Here is a 21,773-nt window from a genome sequence, read left to right as displayed (position 1 = left end):
GCTTAATATTCACATATATATATATATATAATTTGTCTCGATTAAATCCATCCCCCATTCTTTACCTTCTAATTCAAGACTTTCTCCTTTTAAATATTCTTGCATTAAATTTATTAAATCTTAATGACTTTGTCTTCAAACAATATACAAAATTGAACCACTTCCTACTGTCATCACTGTTACCTTAGTTCTCAAATTATCATTATCCATCACCTGGATTACTGGGGTCACGTTCTAATAGGTCTTAAAATTTTCTCACTTGCATTCATTCAAGGTATTCATCATATAACTAGGTTATTATCTTAAAATATCATTTAAATACCACTATTTGCTCAGAAACATAACATAATCCTCCCATCTCACCTGTATTAAAAGAAGCCAAAGTCCTTTTTAATAACCTCTGTAACTACATAACCTGAAATTTGATCAATTTGCACCTTGTTTAGTTTTTATTTTTTCAACTATATTGACTTCAGTTTTAAAAGGTGGTGAATGCCTTTAATCCCAGCACTCAGGGGGCAGAGGCATGTGGATCTCTGTGAGTTTGAGGCTAGCCTGGTCTATATAGTGAGTTCCAGGTCAGCTGGGGATACAGGAAGACCCTGTCTCAAAAAGGCAAAAAAAATGCATTTTGCTTCATATTCTCCTACAGTTTTCAACAAGAATCAAACAGTATTTCCTCCACTGTGCATAGGTCCCTGAACAAATGCTAGGGCAAGAAACCATTCCATTCAGTGTCAATTTTCTGTGTTTCCATGGCAGATCTGAATCCTCTAGTTGCTTACAAAGGTGGCTGTAAACAGATTAATTTCCATGCCACTAGAGATGCTATTCATTACACAGCTGCAGAATAATGCTACACAGGTGATGACTGAGGTCAGTCCCTAGGTCCTTGGGTTTGGCATGAGCTATCTCCACTGACTTCTGTCCAATATCCTCCAAGTCTGTTTGAGCTTCTCCTACTGTAACAGAGGCCAATAAATAGCTATCATCTTTTTGGCATTTGCAGGCTTTTTGCTTTCCTTTCTGAGACGCATCAGATTAGTTTTCACAGCAAACTCTTGGGGACGCAATATGTTCTCTGTAAGGGTGCATTGCTTTTTCATTTGCTTGTTCTGTTTCATTATCTCTATCTCTTCAAGCTTAAATCTAGAAGTTACTTGTCTTCAAAACTTAAATGTTTTTTCAAATCTGATTTCTCTCTTCTACTGCTGGCCTACTTTCTCCTAAAGCCATAGGCTATGAACACACATTATCACTTTCTTGTACACTCCTTTTTGAGGGCAAAATAGACTTAGCATATCTCATTTTTTAAAAAACAAAAGCTATTTGATAATGAGGAGGAGAATCAAAATTTCAGTTCGCTTTTAGAATTTATCTTTTCCAACATATTTATATTCCAGATGGAGAAACTAAAATGTATCTGAGCAGCTATAGTTACTTAGTAGTTGGGAACATTTTCCCCAAATCCTCTGCAGTTGAATAACCCCACAACACAAAGCTACTATTCTCATTTATGTATACATAAATTGGCAATTGTGGCTATATAAGTTTGAGTGACTTCTAGGTGTCACACAAAGAAGAGGCAGGATTCTATCTGAGACTTTTACTCATATCCTCTCATTTCCTACATAGGACTAAGAAAAGGGCAAGTGCTAAGATCTTCAGTATTGTGTTGTAAAGACAAAAGAGGTAGTGCAGGGAACAAACTGATCAACAGTGAAATTGATTATTTCTCTTGAATAGGAGCCTACTTTTTTGTCTTTGTCACAGCTCTTTTGACAGCTGGTGTGATACTGATAAGTTGCCAAAAGGAGAGACACAGAGACTGATTTAGACACAAAGCAGCATGAGTAAGTCTACTGGTCCTTAAAAGAGATCTTGTCCCCATGCATCATCAGCACCGCCAGTTGGCAAACACAAGTAATGATCAAGGCCATGTTATATAACTCTTTGTTGAGAGGTAAGAAACAGAGTTATTTTCCATGCTGTATGGGCCTACTTGCTCTCTGCATTCTAATGTCAGGAGGAGTAAATTATATTCTATCACTTAAAGTTTCCTCCAAATGCCTTCCTGTGAACATTAAAATTAAAGATTTTTGAAATGTAAAGTAAGCATGAGTGTACATGCAAATATTTTTCACTATGCTGAGGGTGGCAGCATGAACCTTTAATTCCAGCCATTGGGAGGCAGAGGAAGGTGGATCTCTTCGAGATGGAGGCCACCCTGGTTCACATCCTGACTTCCAAGTGGGCTGTGACTAGGGATACCCTGTCAAAAAACAATTAGCAAAAAATGTTTTTCACGGTGCTGGAGAAATGGCTATGAAGTTAAGAGAACTGGCCTTTCCTGCAGAAGACCCAGGTTCAAATCCCAACACCCACATTGTGGTTAATAATCATCTGAAACTTCAGTTCCAGGGATTCAACACCCTCTTCTATCCTCAGTGGACACTACACAACACAGGTGCATTCACATACATGCAGGCAATATATTCATACAAATAAAATAAAAATAAATTAATTAAAAAACTAACAAACATATTTTTACTAATGATGGTAAACTCCAGGTCTATATGTCTATCAATTGATGAATGGATAATGAAAATATGATACATCTGAACAATGGAATATTATTCAACTAGTGAGAAAAATGAAATTAGCAGGTAAATGAATAAAGCTAGTAAGAATCATCCTGAGTGACATAGCTCAGACCCAGAAAAACAAACAGGGCATATGATCTCTCATAAGTGAGTGCTAACATTGAATCTATAGATACATATGTTTAAAATAGAGTACCCATACAATTCAGAAATCCAGTACAGGTCCATGAGGAAAGGTTATAGAACACAGGTGGTATGAAGGAGGAAAGAGGAATAATGTAACAAGACGGGTTAAATGTGGTAAGGGGGTGCAGAATAGAGGGAGAGTATGTGGCGGGATAACTAACAAGACTGTAAAATGTTATATGGAAATCTACTACTACAGAAGTTTCCTAAACTATTAATGTATACACATACAAACGGAGCTTCAATGAAGTTGCCCTGTGACAGGTGACAATGCCTCCCCCAGACAGCATGGGTTGCCAAATAAAAAACCCAGTGCCTGATATAAGTTACCTATTTTCAAGATATTAGTGCAGTTCCATATAATCTCAGCCCAAACAGGATAGGTAAATGACATTGCTCTTGGTTACCCTCCAAATTTTGATGGTAAAGCAGTATTGCTAAAGACACCACAAGCTTAAACATAGAACATGGAGCAATCAAGTGGGTACCAACCTAAAGCTTCATCCTTGGTGATTATTTTTTGTAATGTTATAGTTTCTATTTACATTGATTTAATAGAAAAGGATTCAATCATATAACCTAGCTTTGAAACCTACAAATAACTACTAGCCTGACAAGATATATCCACTTAGTGGAACACAGGTGTAGGTAGAATACTACTGCATCTCTCTAATCTGATACATGAAGCTTCTTCATGTAAGAAAGGGCAATGAAAAAAAAAAAAAGGTCACAACTGCCCAAATTGTAGAGAAGAAGAATCTGTAGAAAGGGTCCCTGGACAGGGCTCCTATATTAAACTTTAGCCACCCAAGGCTCATGGACCATTGAGGAAGAGGGAGTGGAATGATTATAATAGCCAGGGAAGGAGGTTCATGACTATAAGGAAACCGAGTCTTACAAGTTCCTGGGACATTGCTCATATGAACTTGCAGCAATGGTGTGAGCATATACAAGACCCGTTATTGGTAACAGATTACTACTGGGTGAGGGAGAGCTGATATTCTTTAAGGGAGTGACTCTAGAAAGGCTGACTAGAGTCCAGTGGATGAACCTGCACTGAGGGATGTCTGTGAACACTAACTTGACTTAATAGGCCTTAAACACATAGGACAGAATGCATTAAATTCAGTGTGGTACTATAGGGGGTGTGGATGGAGGAGGGGATATAAGGATGATTAAGATGTTTTGTATGAAATGTGCAAAAATTCAATGAAAAAGGTTAAAAAAAAGAACTTTATTGAAGAATAAGCCCCTGTCCCCAACAGAAACATTTAGGAAGTTCAAGAAAAACAAAATGATCTGAGTGGTTATTCAGCAATAACATCTGGAATTAGATCTTTAACCAAATGTGTACCATCATGCTTCTCATATATATAATTGGGGGATTGTGATCATTACAAAAGAGCTACAATAAGTAAGTGGGCTACTATATCCTCCTCTCTGGAGCTCCTTCTCTCCCTACCTCATGATCCCTTTGTAATTTCCTAGCTTCTGAAGTTACTTAAGATTGTATACTCACATCTAAAATGTCAAAGGTAGGATCCACAGATGAGAAAGAACAAGTAGTATATGCTTTTCCATATCTGGATTATATAAGAGCTTCCAGTTCTATCCATTCACCTTCAAATTTCATTTCATTTTTCTTTACAGTCCAATATAACTTCCTTGTGTATAGGTACCAAATTTTCATTATCATTTCATCAGTTGAAGATAGCTTCAATTTCTTAAATATAATGAGTAGAGTGGCAATGAACAAGGATGAGCAAGTATTTCTGTAGTAGAATATTGAGCGATTTGTAGATATACCAAAAAGTGATATAACTGGGTCATATGGTAGATTACTTTTAGGTTTTTGAGAATGATCCACATAGATTTCTGTAGTGGCTTGATCATTTTCAATTTTGCCATCAGTGAATGATTGTTCCTAACTCCCATCCTCACCAAATTTGTGGACAGTTCTTCTCTTGGTTTTAGTCATTCAGACTAGGGTAAAGAGGAAATCTCAAAGTAGCTTTAATTGGCATTTCCCTGGTGGCTAAAATGTTGAACACATTTAAAGATATTTCACGGCCACTTTTATTTATTTTGAGAACTCTGTCTTCAGCTCTGTACCCATTTTTTATTGAGTCATTTGTTTGAGTCTTAATTTTTTGAGTTTCTGTATTTTCATCCTCTATCAGATACATAGCTGACAGAGGTTCTCTCCCATTCTGTGGGCTTCCTCTTCACTCAGTTGATGGTTTCCTTTGTTATTCCAAAGTTTTTAGTTTAATAATGTCCTGTTTGTCAATTGCTGACCTTAGTTGCTGAGCAAAAGCAGTTATATTCATAAATTCCTTACTGCACCTATATTTTGTAAAATACTGCATGTGCTTTTCCAACAATTTCAGTGTTTCAGGTTTCACAGTGAAGTCTTCCATCAATTTGGAGTTGATTTTTGCCCTGAGTGATAGATACGGATCTAATTTCATTCTTCTATAGATAGGCATCCAGTTTTGCTAGTATCAGTTGTCGAAGATGCTTTCATTCTTCCTGTTTGTCCTAAGTCTATTTAAGTGATGTATTACTTTTATTGATTTGGGTATACTGCACCAAACTTAGTTACCTGGGATGAAATCAACTTGTCCATGCTGTATGGTCTTCTAAATTCACCCTTTAGTTTAGTTTACAAGTATTTTGTTGAGAATTTTTGCATCTATGTGCATCAGAAAAGTTGGTTTATACTTTTATTTTTTATTATGAGTTTATCCAGTTTGGGTATCAGGGTAATACTGGCTTTATAGAATGAGTTCATTAATATTTCTTTCCTTTCTATTTTGTGGACCAGTTTAAAAGTATTATTAGATATTTTCTAAATGTTTACTCATATTCAGCAATGACTCCATTAAGTTCTATGCTAACATTTCTTTGTAGGGTCAATTTTAATTACTACTTCAATCTCATTACTTGCTTCAGTTCTATTAGTTATGTATTTCTTTTGGATTTAATTTTTTCAAGTCATATGTCTTTAGAAATTTACCAATTTCCTGTATGTTTTCCAGCTTTTCATAATATAAGCTTGCACAGTATCACCTAATGATCATCTGGATTTCACTGGTGTCTGTTGTAACAACCCCCTTTCAAAACAAATTTGTTTATTTAATCTACTTTTTCCTTTCAGTAGTTATACTATAGATTTTCAATCTTGTTAATCTTTAATAATACCAAGTCTTTATTTTATTAATTCAACGTATTATCTTTAATTTGCTTCATTGATTTCTGCCACAATTTTTATTATTTCTTGTTGTGTGCCACATTTAGATTTGGATTTAATGTGTTTTTCTAGAATACTGAAGGACTTCGTTCTTTATTTGAGAACTTTCTGATTTTTCAATGTGAGGATTTACAGCTACAAACATTCCTCTTAGGACAACATTGGCTGTATTTCAGATATTGTTCTAGATTGCACTGTCATTTTCATTTGATTTGCGGAAATTGTCTTTTCCTTGCAGACCACTCTTAATTGTCCACTCTTCATTCAAGCACATATTGTTCAGGATCCAAGTCTGTACAATGTATGATGTTTCTCATGTAGTTAATTTCTAATTATATTCCACCCTGGTCTGTTGAGACACAAGGAATCATTTCACGTTTTTCCACTTGGTAAGGTTTATGTGGCCTCTAATGTAATCAGTTTCAGAAAATGTTGAATGTGCTTCTGAGAAAGATCTGTATTCCCTATCTATTGAATGAAATATTTGGTAAATACCTATTAAATACAGATGACCTATGGTATCATTTACTTCTAAAGTTTCTTTGCTGATTTTTACTTTGGAAGCTGTATCTAAGTTTGAGAGTGAGATATTCAAGTCTCTCACTATTATCATGTATGCAATTTTCTATGACTTTAATGTATGGCTTATGAAACTGGGAATCTCATGATTCTGTACATAAATATTCATAAATATTATTTTTATTTTTAGACAGGGTTGCTGTGTAGCCCCAGCTGGCCTGGAAGTCACTACTTGGACCAGGCTGGGCTTGAACTGACAGAGATCAGCCTGCCTCTGCCTCCAGAGTGCTGGGATTAAAGGCATGCACCTCCATGCCCAGCTTTATATTTTCTTCACAAATAATTCCCTTTATTAATATTGATGGCAATGTTTCTCTTACAGCTTTTAGTATTGATGTTTGTTTTATATTTGTGACATCTTCACTATGATAAGTTTTGGAGAGATTCCTCTCTATTCTATCTGGGATTCTAAATGGCTGTCATGTTTGGGTGTTCATTTCTTTAATGTTTTGAAAATATGCAATAGATTTATTTAATAAATTGTCTATGCGTTTTCACTCATCTTAGTTACCTCTTCTAACATAAGATTTCTTAAGTTTGGGGTTGGAGAGTTGGCTCAGAGGTTAAGAGCACTGGCTGCTATAGTAAAAGACCTGGATTTGGTTGAGAGCACCCACATAGTGGCTAACAACCATTAGTAACTCCAGTTCCAAGGGATACAGTGCCTTCTTTTGGACTCTGTGGGCCTTACACACAGGTGCACTTATATAGATGCAGGCATAATATGTATACACATAAAATCAAAAAAAAGTAATTGTTTAATCTCTTGAATTTATCTTAGACATCATGAGTTTGGGTCATGTTCATTAATTTTTTTCTTTATATATGCCTGAATGTATTCTTTTGTGGACTTTGTCTTCTGCTTCTGAAACTCATTCCACTGTTTGTTCTTATCTGTTGATGTTTCTTTCCACTGTGTTTTTATTTGATTGCCAAAATTATTTGCTGAATTTCTGCTTGGTTCATTTTCAGAGTCTCAATTTGATTGCTCAAATTTTCACTACGTTTTAAAATTCACCTTTCAAGTTACTATTTCATTCATCTGCCTTGGATTAATTTCTTTGTTTATCTGCTTATCTGGGTCCTCACTATATCATTTGATCCTTTTTAGAAGTAGTTTTTTTAATTCTTTTTTTCTGAAATTTCAGATTTTCCAGTGTCTTTTTTTCCATCACTGTGGAGTTGTGAGATAGTAGAACTGTAGTGGCTGTTTTCTCATTTGTTATGTTTCTGTTTTGTGTGTCTCTTAGGATACATGTCTTCTAGTCTTGAAATGTCCAGCTTCCTCACTAAACATGAAAGATTGTCTCCATTAGATTTAATCCTTCATGCTGCCATGTAGGAGGTAGATGGCTGCAGTTATCATTAATGATTTACCAACACCCCCAGTATTAACTTGTAGCAGAGATACTTGTGCACTTCCCCTGTGTGCTAATAAATTTCAGAAACAGTGGCCTTGGGATGCTGATTGGGAAAATGTACTTTATAATATTTTTACAGATAAGGGTATCAATCTATAAGTAGTAGAATGAAGAAGGAATAAAGAAAAGGAGGCATGAGTATGTATAGGTGAAAACAAAAGTGTACAGATATGAGGTAGGAGAGATATTAAAAATACTATTTTAGATGTGCAAATGATTAAAAGTACATTTTATAAGTGCATAAAAATAAGGGAAAATCATAAAACTATTTTCTGTCAGATAGAAGTTAAAACACTGCAGTAACTCAACAATTAAAAGTCAAAATTGCAAATATTAATCAAGATAAAAATACAGAAACGAGCAAAGTACTAAAAAATTAAAAATAAAAGTAACATTAAAAAGAGGGTATTATATATTTATATGTTTCTTACTCATTGGGATGCATCTTAGAGTATAATTTGCATCAGTCTGTGCGGGTTGGTTGGAGTTCTACTAGAATCAGTATATCAGACTTGTTATGTCGGTGGACAATTCCTAATGAAATCTATCTGTTTTATTTTTATTTTTTGCCAGAAGTCTCTGTCCTGAGTGTCCACACCCAACAAGTTACAACCTTGCTTCTAGTGAAATAGTAACTGAACTTTCCACATTCAGAAATTAGAAAACTTGAGGGTCAGAAAAGTTTTAGAAGACACATGCATCTGATAACTTTTGTGGCCCGTCAGAATACTGAGTTCAGTTTCACAGGACAATTCCTTCATTCCATGTAACTAATTCCAGCAGTAGCAGAGAAGGTCAAGCCATTACTTCTAGCTGGCTCTACCAGGTTCATGATCCCTAGCCACTCTTCTACTATGAAGTATTGCACTTACTCTTCTCCAAGTGTGCTTTCTACATTGCTTTTCAAAAGCTCAAACCTTCGTTCTCTGAAACTGATGGTGTCATGCCTATGAGCAGTTTATTGCTAGCAAGAGTTAACACTGATCAGTGAGGTGACCAAAACAACTGTGATGCAGGCAGTGGCCTATTATTTGGGCACTCCATCCGAGACCTGGATTGATTAGCTAGAAAAATACACTGCTGTGTACAACTAATTGTAGTTGGTGTGTTGGGGAATCAGCAGGACATGTTTAACTCAGTGGCAAAACTGTTCAAGTCCTCTCTTTCAGTTTTTATTTGTTGTTAATATTTTATATATTCTTTGATAATTTCATACAAAATATTGACCATATTCATATCCAACTCCCCTTAGATTCTGTTCTACCTCCCTACTCCCCCCACTTAATATCCTTCATTATTTTTGAGGCATATTGGGTCTTATTAGTACTCCCCAACTCTCTTGAATCCATCATCTGAAATCTGTTCAAACTGCCCTGCATATATGCTTAAAGAAAACTTGCACTCCTTGCCCCAGAAGTTATTTGCCAATAGATCGTTAGTTTGCACTGGTGCTTCTTGCCTACCTCCCCCATCCATGTAGGATTTAACTGGCTTGTGCTTGCATAGATCATGTGAATGCTGTACCAAACTGTAGGTACATATGTACAACTCATCTCTTAATTTCTATAAAACAATATTTTCTTGTGTTCATCCAACATCTCTGGCTGTGACCATCTTTCCACCCCCTTTCCCACAATGATCCCTGATACTTAATATGCAAGGGTGTGACATAGGTACTTTATTTAGGGCCAAGCACTCTGAAGTCTCTTATTCTCTGTATGTTGACCAGTTGTGGGTCTCTGTTTTAATGGTATTTGGCTGCAAGAAGAAGCTTCTCTGGTTAGAGTTGAGAGACTAACTAATTTACGGGCATAAGAATAATTCATTAAGAATCAGTTTAATTCATGCCCAATTATTAGAATAATTGTAATAATTTCTAACCTATGGTCTTTAATCTGTTTAACCATGGGTTTTTGACCCTTTTACCAGTCCCAGGTAGGGATTCCATTTTGTGAAATGTGTCTTAAATTAAATCAAAAGCTGCTTGGTTACTTCTATAATATTCATGCCACAATTGCACCAGTGGGCATATACTGCCGTAGCATTTCTCAGTGCAGCTCACAGGGTTCACAGCTGGGTAAGGATTATAATTAATTTTCTCTCTAGTAGCATGCATATTATCTTTCAACAGTGTGGAAACTAATCAGCAGCAAAAGAGCTTCAAGGTCACCACCAGCTTGATTTCTTCATCTTTGCTCTGTAAGTCACATATGTAGTATCCTCAGTAATACAATCTTTTATTTTAGGGAAAGATTTTTAAAAAATAAATAATTTATTGAGAATTTCCTTCATGCATATAAGGTGTTTAAATCAAATCCTCTGGCCACTCCCTCCCCTCCAACTCCTCCCATATTTCCACATCACTTGTTTCTGATAACTTCATGTACTCTTTCTTTTTCTTTGATTTATTTATATATTTTTACTGGGCTTTTGGCTATTCTAACATTTCCCCCTATGGAGGAGGTAACCCTAAAATCTTTTAGGGATTATATAAAAGTTCCCAAATACTTTTGACATTTTTGGCCTTTGGAACAGAGTATGTTACTAAGAGGCCCAAGGACATTTTCACTTTTAGCCAAGAAACTGGATACTTTCCTTTGGGGTCTCTTTACCTTAATTGCCTAGCCAATTCCTATCTCCTATTCTTATCACACCATCCTCTGAAGAGGTTACCCAAATTGTCAATAGAGAATTGGGACACAGACCACTCTGGCTTCTTCGGTGCTGAACAGGGACACAGGATAAAGGAATTGGAGTACCCCTTCGGGGGGGGTCTATCTAAAAGACTCCCAAATTGCATAACTCTTATCTATAAAAGGAAAAGAAAGTCCTTGAATCATGAATCAGAGATGTGAAGGAGAAGTAAAGTCAAGAATAATTAGCGTTACAAGTTCTAGACAGGGAACTAGAAAAAAGTCAGAACAGGGCAATTTTCAAATGGTCATATGAGTCCATTGGAATTCTTAACAAGGGCTTCCAAAAGCATCTCTCTATTGGGTTCCTCCTCATTTTTCATCTGTCTTCCAAGGCTGGACTCTAGAGTGATGGATTCAGGATTTGCTTTCAGGTATTTTGATGGCTGTGGAGTGGTTAAAATCAGTGTCAGTGACTTCTCAAAGCCTTCTAGATAGGGGAAGAAAACAAATTTACCCATCATGTTAGAACAATAGCTGGTTGTCTCCCTTAGCTACAGGTGGGCACTATAGTATTGGAGACCTACATTTGAAGTCTTACATCTGAACAGTACTTTCTGGTTAGGAACAAAATCATCAATGAGAAATAATTGTCTAAATGACTTTTTATATAGACTTAAGCCTAATGTCTGGGAAGCATAATCCCTTGAACTCTTAAAGAAATATACTAATGACTTTACTCTTTGGTTATACTTTCCTTTTGGGTGTTTAAGGCCATACAGTTGGCCCAAATAAATCAATTTATTTTTACACTTAAGGTCATTTGAAGATCTGTTCCTCGGGGGTCACATGGGCTTGGGAGGAGCTCCTGGCTCCTTTCCTTTACCAGTTTCATCTATGTGAAGATAAGTCAAAGGTCCTGCTCAACCAATGTCTGGCTTCACTTGGAAGCATAAATGAGATGGTTCCTCTGAGTTAACCCTTCTCTTTGTAGACTGGACACTGGTTCAAGTCCATCACATGGGGTCTCCATGTCCTCCCTGAAGAAGAAGACAGAAGATTCACCACAGTTACCAGACATTTTGAGAAATGTTCCATAGTCCCCTGGAGCTTAGTAGACCATGGAGGCCAAGGGGCAAAAACTGTCCTTTAAGTGCCTCTGACCAGATTAGTATAGGCCTCAAAATATTGCTATTAAACATCCAATAAGGTTAGTTCCACCAGTCTGGTACTTCTAATTATCATGTGCTATGTAGATAAGGCTTGGGTAAAAAAAAAATTCTCAGATAAACTTTGACTAGACACATATTTTGTTCCTAAAACTAGTTGACTATACTATGACCATAGAAATTTTAAGATTGTGTGTATATTATTTTTGTCTCATCCTTTATATATCATAACAAACCAAAACAAACCTTTACCACTTGCTTAGGATTCCTCATTTTTTCTATTTTGGAAAATAACTCCATTGCCATATCCTTTTAACATCCTTTACATTCTCATTTTCTTTTTTTAAAATAATTATGAAACAATATCATTAACAAATAAATTTTCCATCTGTTGTGAAAATTATTTTCTTGGGGATGCTAAGCAATGCTTATTCCCTTTTAAGGTTCTAGTGTCAAGCTAATGTTTCATTAAAGTTTTACTGGGGAACCAATGAATTCACTGAGCTTACTTATGAAGATAACTGAAGGGTTGCTGAGGTGTATGTGTAACTTGACGGTATACACACTGGAAAGCATTTACCCATCATGGATCATGCCTTCTCTTCCTAGCCTTCCCTAGATTGTATACTTTAGCCCTCTTCAAATCCAGGAAGCCATGTGTGATTAGGGTCAAATTACATACAGTTGACTGGGAAGAGTGGCTGGATTATCCAGTGAGAGTCCAATGACCATGCTTGGACCCCCTTTAATGAATGAGCACAGCTATCAACAAGCCCAATTGTGACAATGTTTAGCAATCAGACTCAGCTGAAGTCATGATGACAGTAGTTATTTCATGCAGAAGGGACTGCTGTACAGTATCATCTTATTAAAAGGACCTGGAATTCAAAAAGATTTGGTGCTAGGATCCACATACAAGGGAGAAAATACTTTGTTTTTCTGAGTCTGTGTTACTTCACATAGGCTAACAGTTTAAACAGTTTCTATATCCATCCATTTACCTGCAAATTTCATTAGTTCATCTCTCTTTACTGTTGAGTAGAACTCCATTGTGTAAATGTACCCCATTTTCATTAACCACTCATCAGTTGAGGGGCACTTAGGTTACTTCCATCTCTTAGCTATTGCGAAAAGAGCAGCAACAAACATGGTTGTACAAGTGTTTCTGCAATAGGATGAGTATTTTGAGTATATGCCAAGGAGTGGTATAACTGGGTCATATGGTAGGTTCATTTTTAGTTTTTAAGAGTTCTCCACATTGTTTTCCATAGAGGCTTTACGAGTTTGCAATCCCATCAGCAGTGAATGAGTGTACCCCTTCCTCACCATTCTCCCCTGCATTTGGTATCTTTTGTTGTCTTGATCCTAGCCAGTCTGATTGGGGTAAGGTGATACCTTAGGGTGGTTTTAATTTGCATTTCCCTAATTACTAACGTTGAACACTTTTTGAGATGTTTCTTAGCCATCTTTATTTCTTCTTTTGAGAACTCCCCATTTAGATCTTCAGCCCATCTTTTATTTTGGTCATTTGGTTTCTTGATTCTTTGTTTATTGAGTTCTTTATATATTCTGGATGTTAAACCTCTGTCAGATGTGCCACTGGTGAAGATTTTTCCCCGTTCTGTGGGTTTTCTCATCACTTTTTGATTGTTTCTTTTGCTGTACAGAGCTTTTCAGTTTAGTGAGGTCCCACTTATTGATTGCTGACCTTAATTCCTGAACAACTTCTGTACAATTTAGAAAATCCTTTCCTACACCTACATTTTGTAAGTTACTGCAAATATTTTCTTCTAACAGTTTCAGAGTTTCCAGTTTTACACTGAGGTCTTTGATCCATATGGAGTTGAATTTTGTATGAGGTGAAAGATAAGGATCTAGTTTCATTCTTCTACAGGTGGAGATCCAGCTTTGCCAGCACCATTTGTTGAAGATGCTATCTTTCCTCCATTGTGTGTTTTTGGCACCTTTTTCAAATATCAGGTGGCTGAAATTGCTTTTACTCAGGTTTGGATCTTCAATGATGTTCCATTGTTTTATTGTTTATTTTTGTGCCAGTACCATGTTGTTTTTATGACTAAAGCTCTATAGTATACTTTGAGATCTAGTATAGTAATGTCCCCAGTGTTGTTCTTTGTGCTCAGATTTGCTTTTGCTGTCTGGGGTCTTTTGTACTTCCATATGAATTTAAAGATGTTTTTTCTAATTCTGTGAAGTATATCATGGGGATTTTGATTGGGGTTGATGTTGCTTTTGGTAGGATGGTCATTTTTACAATATTAGTTCTACCAATATGGGAGGTACTACCATCTCCTGGTGTCTTCCCCAATCTCTTTCTTTAAAGATTTAAAATTTTCATTGTAGAGATCTTTGGTGTCTTTGGTCAGTTTTTTCCAAGGTATTTTATTTTTTTGTAGAAACTGTGGATGGGAACATTTCCCTGTTTTCTTTGTCCAATTGCTTGTTATGGTATACAGAAAGGCTATTGATTTTTGTAGACTGATTTTATAACCTTCCACTGTACTGAAACTGTTGATCAGTTCTAGGAGTTTTCTGGTGGAACTTCTGGGATCTCTTAGGTATAGTATATAGTGATAATTTGATCTCTTCTTTTTCAAGAAGTGCTTCTTTGATTTCCTGCTCTTGTCGCATTGCATTAGCAAGATTTTCAATTACTATATTAAAAACGGGTGGAGATAGTGGACAGCCTTGTGTTTTTCCAATTTTAATGGGAATGCTTCCAGGTTTTCTCCATTTGGAATGATGTTGGCTGTGGGTTTGTTGAATATAGCTTTAATTGTGTTGAGGTATGTTCCATCCAGACCAATTCCCTCTAGGACTTTGAACATAAATGCATGCTGAATTTTGTAAAAAGCCTTTTCTGCATTTATTGAGATGACAATGTGGTTTTTGTCTTTGAGTCCATTTATATGATTAATGATGTTTATTGACTTGCTTATATTTAACAATCCCTGCATCTCTTGGATAAAGCTTACTTGATCATAGTGAATGATCTTTTTGATGTGTGTCTATATGCAGTTTGCAAGTATTTTGTTAAGAATTTTTGCATCCATTTTCATTAAAGATATGGGTCTATAGTTTTCTTTTTTGGTTGTGCTGGGTATTAGAGTGATGCTGGCTTCATAAAAGGAATTTGGGTGTTCTCCATCTATTTCAATCTTTTTGAACAATTTAAGTAGTATTGGTTGGAGGTCTTTAAGTTTCTGGTAGAATTCTGCTGTAAATCCATCTGGGCCCTGGCTTTTTTTAGTTGAGAGGCTTTGTATTACTGTTTCAGTTTCCTCATATGCAATGGATCTGTTTAAACTGTTGACTTCTTCTTGATTTAACTTTGGTGTTCCCATGATTTTTGATATCAACCCATTTCTTTTAGATTTTCAAATTTGTTAGCATATAGGTTTTTAAAATATTCCCTTATAATGTTCTGGTTCTTTTGGGTGCCTGTTGTAATGTTTCCCCTTTCATCTCTGATTTTGTTGATTTGGATTTGCTCTTTCCTTCTTTTGGTTATTCTTTTAGGTTTTCAAACTTAGTAGCATATAGGTTTTTAAAGTATTCCCTTATAATGTTCTGTATCTAGAAAGAAATAAAATAATTTCTGCTCTGATTTTTGTTATTTCTTCTCTTCTGCTGGGTTTGGGTTTCATTTGTTCTTGTCTTTCCAGTGCCTTGATTTGCATTGTTAGGTCATTCATTTGGGCTCTTTCTAATTTTTTAATTTAGGCACTTAGAGCTATAAACTTCAATCTTTGGACTGCTTTTAATGTGTCCCAGAGGTTGAGCTGTGTTGTATTGTCCTTTTTGTTGAATTCCAGGAATTCTTTTATTTCTTTCTTAATTTCTCTTTTGACCCACTCATTGTTTAGGAGTGTGTTGTTCAATGGCCACAAGTTCGTGTAGTGACTAGGGCTTTCTTCAGTGTTGATTTTGAGCTTTATTGCATTGTGGTCAGAATTCATGGGATTATTTCAGTTTTTTTGTATTTGTTGAGGTTTGTCTTTTGGTCAAGTATGTGGTCAATTTTTGATATGTTCTATGGGGTGCTGAGTAGAAAGTGTATTCTTTGTTGCTTAGGTGGAATATTTGAAAGATTTCTGTTAGGTCCGTTTGATGTATAGTATCATTTAATTCAGGCATCTCTCTGCTTATTCTTTGTCTACCTGACCTGTCTAATGGAGACTGAGGTATTGAAATCCCATACTATTACTGAGTTGGGGTTAATCTTTGTCTTAAAGTCCTGCAGTGCTGTTTTTATGAATTTGGGTGCACCAGAGTTTGGTGCATATATGTCAAGGATTGTAATATCTTCTTGGTTAACTGTTCCTTTGATCCAAATGATGTGACCCTCCTTATCTCTTCTGATTTGTTTTACTTTGAATTCTATTTTATCAGATATTAGAATTGCAACCCTTGCTTGGTTCTTAGTGTCATTTTCTTAGAATATTCTTTTCCATCCTTTTACCTTAAGGTAGTGCCTGTCCTTGAAGGTGAGATAGGTTTCTTGCAGACAGAAAAGAGATGGATTTTGTTTCTTAATTCATTCACTTAGCTTGTATCTTTTCACTGTGGAGATCAGTCCATTGATATTTAAGGTTATTATTGAAAGATGTGTATTGGTTGTCATTTTGATTGCTATTTATGTTCACTAATTTTGTGTTTACTTGATTATACCTTTATTTATTTTCTTTTGTTGCCCCTGGGGTATAGTTTTTTCTCTCTCAGCTCTCTGTATTGCTTCAAGTTCTTTGAAGGGCTAGTTTTGTGGACATGTATTCTTTCAGGCTATTCGTGTCATGAAAGATTTTTCTTTCCCCCCCAACTATAATAGATATTTTTGCTGGGGAAAGTATTCTGGGCTGGCATCTATTTTCATGGAAATAGATGGAAAAGTATTTCACTGGAAATACTTTGGTCCAGACTCTTCTGGCTTTCATAGTTTGCATTGATAAGTCAGCTGTAATTCTGATGGGCTTTCCTTTGTATGTGACTTGTTGTTTTACTTTTGCTCCTTTCAGTGTTCTCTCTTTGTTCTATACATTTAGTGTTTTCACTATGATATGTCATGGGGAGTTCGTTTTCTGATCCTGTTTATTTGGTGTTCTATGTGCTTCCTGTATTTGTATGGCGATGTCTTACCTAAATTTCTGGAAATTATCTTCTACAATCCCGTTTAAGATCTGGTCAACACCATTAACCTGAAATTCTTCTCCTTCCTCTATTCCTGATTTATAGATTTGATCTTTTTATGGTATCCCACATCTCTTGCATATTCCATTCCTGTGGGGTTTTTTTCAATTTTCCATAATCTTTGCTTGAGTGGCCCAATTCTTCAACTTTATCCTCCAATGTTGATATTCTGTTTTCCATTTCATTCATTCTAGCTGTGAAGCTTTCCCCTGTTGTTTCAAGTTGGTTTATTGTGTTTTACCCCTCCTTCATTTCTGTCTGAGTTTTATTCAATGTTTTTAACCTCTTTTGTGAATTGATTCAGAAGTTTACCCCTATCTTCTTTTAGCTCTTTGTTTTTTCGTGTGTTCTTTAAATTCATTGAATTCCTTGATCATGTTTATGATTGTTCTTTTTTGGTGTTTTTTTTTTTTTTTTTTTGTCTTTTTGAGACAGGGTCTCCCTGTAGCCCCAGCTGACCTGGAACTTGCTATGTAGACCAGGCTGGCCTCAAACTCACAGAGATCCACCTGCCTCTGCCTCCCAAGTGCTGGGATTAAAGGCGTGTTCCACCACGCCCGGCATGATTGTTCTTTTAAATTCGGTGTCCTGAGTTATCTCTAGGGGATTCTACTTGTAGAACTCTTCTACAGGATTGGTGGGATGTGGTGAGGATATAGCGTTTTGGCTTTCCATCTTGTTATTCTTTCTTTGTGATTTTGGCACATGATTTTCCTTTGTTGTTTATGATTCTGATATGAGAATTAAGTTGAAGTATGCTTCTGTTTGTATTATTGGGGTGCTTAGATCCTTTTTTTATTGGTTATGTAAAGCTGTTTGGTACAGGGTTCAGGTTCTCTCTGGTTTAATTTTGAGGGAACTGATGGTTTCAGTTCAAATATTCTGGAGTACCCACAGAAGTCCAAATCAGGTTCCAGTCAGGTACACTTGGGCTTTCTTCACCATGTGGATGCAGGATCCTGGCACTTTCAGGCAGTCCCCTGCATTCTCAGCCCCGATGCCAGAGAGAGACCAGAGGGAGGAAAGAGGGAGGGCAGAACTCGACAGTCTCTTGCAGTCTGCTGAGATCAGAGCTTTAAATATATGCATGTGTGTATATTTAAGAAGATTCCACAGACATAAGTTTATATACGACATTTCAAAAGGCCTGTAGTGTTATTTTTTCTGTACATTCTTGTCCACATGCCCTCCCATTCCTATTCCATTATTCCTCTCCCAGAATTTATATCGCTGCATTCTATAACCCCTCCCGTGAAGCCTCCCTCCATGACTCCTAATTTCATGACATCTATGGATTTTCCATTTGAAGCACACCTAATATAAAAATTCAAAATTGCATCCATATATAAGAGAGAAAATGTGACAATTGTCTTGCTATATCTGAGTTTTATCACTCAAGTTGATTGTTTCCAGTTCTTTCTTTACCTGTACATTTCATAATTTCAATTTTTTAATAACCAAATAATATTCCATTGTGTAAATGAACCATATTTTCATTATCCATTCATCAGTTGATTGATATCTAGGTTGTTGCAGTTCCTGGGGATTGTAACTATATCGGCAAAGAACATGGATGATCAGGTGTCTCTGAAGTAGAATATAGAGCCCTTTGGGTATATGCCCAAAAGTGGTATGCATAGATCATGTGGTAGATATATTTACACTTTTATGAATAATCTCCCACACTGCATTCCATAGTAGCTGTACCAGTTTGCACACCCAGCAGCACTGAATAATAGTTCCCTTTTTCCCACATCCTCACAAGCATTTTTTATAGTTCATTTTTCGTATCTTTTTTTTTGAAGAAACATTTCATTGTAGCTTTAACATATTCAGTAATAATTTCCAGAGCAAGGATACATCTCTTTCAAAAGTGGCTGTAAATTTTTAGGTTCATAGTTGAATTAATACAGTTATACAATATTGAACTCATTATAAACCTTGTAACACATAAAATTGAATGAGTTTTTACCCTTTAAAGATCTCCATTTCATTTTAAAATATGCTATTTCCTACATTTTTAATGCCAGTAACACTTAGATTTTTGCACATGTGTCTTTCATCTCTATGTATCTGATTATTAGTAGTCACAGTCAGTTACACTCAGATCCTTAGTACCTGAGTATGGATATAAAGTCATCAGGTAGATTTCAATGGTAACATTTATCACCTCTACTAATTAACATGAAGTAAATTTTTATGCTTCCTCCTCAAATATGTCTTTTATAAAATTTGTTGAATTTTTTACATGTATATCATACAGAACATCCCACACAATCTTATTCATCTTTATACCCACTTCCCAAATGGCACCCTTCCATAGCCTCCCCCCTCCCACACACTGGAGCCCATATACTCTGTCATGCCTGTTATTGTCCAATGTGTTGTAGGTACCCCCAGCCATTCCCCAGTGCTTGTCCATCTACTGAATCTAGTCAGCCTATCTAGAGATCCTTGTTTTAGGAAGATTAGCTGTTCCTTAGCCATTCTGACTGGAGTAACACAAAAACACAAAGTAGTTTGAATTTGCATGTCTCTGATGGCTAATGATATTGAACATTAAAAAAAAATCTTTGATTCATTTGCATTTCATTTTTTAAAATATTTTCTTTATTATTTTTATTTTATGTGTATGCGTGTATTGCCTGCATGTAGGTAAGTGAACCCATGTTGTGCAATGTCCGCAGAAGGCAGAAGAGGCTGTTGGATCCCCTGGTACTGGAGTTACAGACAGTTGTTAGCTGCCATGTGGGTTCTGGGATTCAAACTCAGGCCTTCTGCAAGAACAGTCAATATTCTTAACTCCTGAGCCATCTCTCCAGCCACATATTTCTTCTTTTGAAAACTCTTTATTTAGTTGCTCCAATTTTAAATGAGTTGTTTACTTTTTTGGTGTTTAGTTTTTTTGAGTTCTTTATATAGTCTACATATTAATGATCTGTCAGAAGTATAGTTGGTAAATTTTTCTACCATTATATAAGTTGCTTCTTCACTTGAATGCTGGTGTCCTTTGCTATGTAGAATCTTCCTTAGTTTCATGAGGTTTCATTGGTCATTTGTTAATGCCTGTGATACCAGGGTCCTGTTCTGAACATCCTATCCTGTGCCTATATTTTCCAGCGTTTTCCATACTTTTCTTAACTATATTCATCCATTCAGATACTGCTTATAATCCACCAAAATTCCTACACTCACTTTTAAGAATCCCCTCTCCCCTTAAATCTATATTAAATCATTTTTGTGACTGTGGAGTCCGTGTCCACCCTTGAGCACAGTCACTTACATCTGCTCCCCTGCTGGTGATATTGCTGTGCTAGTTGTTGATAATGAATCCAACAGGTGTAAAGCCAGCTTTGCCGGGAATGCTCCCCAGGCTGCCTTCGCCTCCATCATGGGTTCTCCCAACACCAGGGCATGATGGTGAGCATGGGCCAGAAGGGCTTGGATGTAAGCGACAAGGTCTAGAGCAAGAGAGTCATCCTGACCCTGAAGTACTCCATTGAGCACTGCATTGTCGAAAACTGGGACCACACCGAGACGATCTGGCATTACACCTTTCACAACGAGCTGTCCGTCGGTAGCCCTCCAAAAGCACCCAGTGCTGTGCACCGAGATCCCTCTGAACCTCAAGATCAACCATGAAAAGTTGACTCAGATCATGTTTGAGATTTTCAATACCCCAGACACATATATAGCCATCCAGCTGTATCACTAGGCATCGTGATGAACTCCAGAGACAGGTTCACCTACGCTCGGCTCTCCCCCATGCCATCCTGCATCTAGACCTAACTGTCTGGGCGGGACCTGACAGACTACCTCATGAAATTCCTGACAGTGTGGCTACAGTTTCACCACCACAGCCGAACAGGAAATCTTTCCTGACACCAAGAAGTTGTGCCACGTCGCCCTTGACTTTGAGCAAGAATGGTCACCAATTCATCTTCCTCCTCCCTGGATAAGTGCTATAAACTGCCCAATGACCAGTCAGGTCATCGCCATAGGCAATGAGTGCTTCTGCTGCTGCCTAGACCAGTCTTCTTTCTTCAACACGAAATGTTCCGGTATCCATGAAACTACCTGCATTCCATCCTGAAGTGTGACGTCAACATCTGTAAGAACCTCTATGCCAAGACAGTGTTGTCTGGAGGCACCACCACGTTCCCCAGCGACGCAGACAGGATGCAAAAAGAGATCACTTCTCTGGTTCCCAGCATAATGAAGATCAAGATCATTGTTCTTCCTGACCGCAAGCACTCCGTGTGGATTCGTGGCTCCATCCTGGCCTCATTTATCTGCCTTCCAGCTGATGTGTATCAGCAAGCAAGAGTACGACCTAGTCTAGTCCCTCCATGTCCACCACAAATGCTTCTAGGCAGACTGTTACTTAACTGAGTGAGCTGTTAAACCCTTTCTTGAGCTCTTTCTTTCCCTTTAGCTCCTCCTTTCCCTTTATCTCCAAGGTTCCTTGTATAACTCTCCCTCCTCCCTCCGATTTAAATAACGTGTTTTTTTTTATCCATTTCTCCATTAGTAATACCTGTTGCTTACTGTTCTTCTCTCTTGCCTGCTTTACATAGAGAGAGGGACCATAGGAGACAGGTATTATAAAGGGAGTAATGGGGAAAATGGGTGCACTTTAAATGGGGAAACCATGGTGGAAGGGTTAGACAGTGAGAGAGAAAGGAAAGATAAATAATGCCTAGCTAGTTTAAAAAAAACCAGTA

The 21,773-nt window shown here is 36.8% G+C and overlaps 1 pseudogene; it reads left to right on the top strand.

The window, feature by feature from the left end:
* The window catches only part of LOC103734890, a 69,730-nt pseudogene extending 48,339 nt beyond the window's left edge, over positions 1 to 21,391 (top strand).
* Positions 21,392 to 21,773: the final 382 nt, after the last annotated feature.

This window comes from Nannospalax galili, unplaced genomic scaffold, assembly GCF_000622305.1.
Source record: "Nannospalax galili isolate Female #2095 unplaced genomic scaffold, S.galili_v1.0 scaffold75, whole genome shotgun sequence".
NCBI classification, from domain to species: domain Eukaryota; kingdom Metazoa; phylum Chordata; class Mammalia; order Rodentia; family Spalacidae; genus Nannospalax; species Nannospalax galili.
The sequence above is the reverse complement of the archived record's forward strand: the minus strand, read 5'-3'. Positions and strand labels throughout refer to the sequence as shown.